Raw genomic sequence first — 2,199 nt, forward strand, 5'->3', positions numbered from 1 at the left:
AAATTGGAAGTTATATGCTAGAAGGTTGACTTTCTGAAAGTCAACAGAGAATTTATAGCATGGTTAGGCATTTTGACACAAATATAAGAATTGAGAGATCATGGAATATGTGTTAGATCAATTATGTATTATGTGTGATAACGAATTTGGATTTCAAAGATATTGAACTATGTGGTTGACAAATCATGTCGTATGCGTGTTAGTGAAAGTCAATGTAGATAAGAGTTGGAAAATGTGTGTTAACATGAATGAGCATGAATACTAACATTATTATGGCATGACGACATGAAAGAATAGGAACCACACTAGCATGGACCAAGCATGGAAGGCTAACGGGTCAAGATGAGGCAAGGAAGCGGGTATGAACACGGATGCACAAGGTAAGTGATTCCGTAATCACTTCTTAGTTGTTTATGTAATGATTTATGCAATTTAATTATAAGTGATAATTGAGGTCAAATAGGAATGAATTGTATGATGTCAATGAAGTATTAAACGGATCTTAGTTTTGATCCGAGCAAGGTAGGTGTGATGTAGAAATTGTAGCTAAGTAGTGGAATTGGTTACTTATGTAAGGAATTCCTTTGTTATTAAGGATAGAGCATAGTTGACTAAAATGCCCTTGATAGGTATATCGGGCAAACGACCTTAGGAGTCGTTTGGAAACGAGCTATTCGATTAGAGTAATGTCTTGGACAAGTATGAAAGCGAAGTATAGGGTTTTGTATGTCATAGTCCACTTAATGCGCAAATACCCATAACGGGTCAAAAATAAGCTTTTGAGCGAAAATGGGTTAAGAGGATACAAGACGTCCGAGAATTTAATCTTTTATGATAGGTGCCAATGAAATTATTAAAGTTCATATGAGATTGAGGTCAAATAAACAGATTATGTTGATAAATGCACGAACGGGTCAAATAGTTAGAAAATGATAATATGGCGAATACACGTAAGTTAAGAATTTCCTTAATCCGGAGGTAGGATTTTAAGTTAATATGATAGAATGTGAATTTACAAGCATGTAGGAAGAAACGGGAGGTTAAACGCGTAAACGGTTCAAAAGTTATGCGCGTTTTAGTGCGTACGGACGACGAAACGGATCTGCAGAAAACTGCAATTTCTAGAGGGCGTCGCCGACGGGTATGGGGGCGTCGCCGACGGGCTCCAGAAAGTGAATTTTTGGCTGACGGGTTATTTGACTGTCTACGGGGATTTTTGGCTACGGGTAATTGCAAGGGCCGTCGCCGACGACCCTAGGGCCGTCGCCGACGCCCTCCCCAAGTTCAAAAACCTAAAAATTTGTTATTTAAGTTGATTTATTCACCGCAGGCTTCAGTTTGTTATCCGTAGACTACGGTGAACTTTCCAAACATGATTTTGATGGTTCCTTAGATGTCTATGGGCTATAAATCTAAGTCTAAGTCCCATGTAAATATTGTATGATTATATAAGGATGTAGGAAAGAGATGTACGTATGTGGTTGTGTATGTATGTATGTGTAAAGACATGTATGAGTGTATGCACGTATGTAAAGTTGTAAGAAAGGTATGTATGTATGTAGAAGAGTATGTATGCATGTAAGATGGTACGTGTGCATGATTTAAATACGTAGAGTTTTAACGTTACTAATTATGCGTTTGAGGTTGGTATGTAATGCAGGAACGAGTACATCGGATTCTTACGAAATTTAAGCCCAACCCGGAATAAGAGGATGAGTAAGGATAGTTGGATGAACTAATGTTAAATTGTCGAACGTTATTCAATCCTTAATTATATGAGATTAATGTTATATGATGTTGTCGTTGACTAATGGCTAAGTTGTATGTGATGCCCACAGGTGATACACGGACTTCTTCTGCTACTTAGGAAGTGAAGTGAACGTAGATCGAGTCAAGAGCAAGGATTGCACGGATAGATCGATCATATAGTTGAAATGTATGATGTCTAGAAATGTAAATTTTAGTATGAATGTTGTGAATTCTTTTATAGAACGTTTAACATTTTAGCTTTTGGAACCTTCTCGAAAGTAATGTCGTTACTAAGGAAAGAAATTTCAAAACTCTTTTCCGTTGCGTCATCCTTTTAAGGTAAAACGTGTTAGGGCGTAACAAGTTGGTATCAGAGCCCTGGTTTGAGAGAATCAAGTAACAGGAGGTAAATACTTGAACTCAAACCGGTGTGCTCTCGTGACCAAGAAC

The 2,199-nt window shown here is 37.6% G+C and overlaps 1 long non-coding RNA gene across 1 annotated transcript; it reads left to right on the plus strand.

Moving 5' to 3' along the window:
- Positions 1–321: 321 nt before the first annotated feature.
- LOC118483279 lies at positions 322–1,881 on the plus strand. The gene is made up of 3 exons (XR_004870184.1): positions 322–380; positions 1,661–1,716; positions 1,839–1,881. It is a non-coding gene; the product is annotated as an uncharacterized LOC118483279 (long non-coding RNA).
- Positions 1,882–2,199: the final 318 nt, after the last annotated feature.

Source organism: Helianthus annuus, chromosome 10 (assembly GCF_002127325.2).
Source record: "Helianthus annuus cultivar XRQ/B chromosome 10, HanXRQr2.0-SUNRISE, whole genome shotgun sequence".
Classification (NCBI taxonomy): Eukaryota; Viridiplantae; Streptophyta; class Magnoliopsida; order Asterales; family Asteraceae; genus Helianthus; species Helianthus annuus.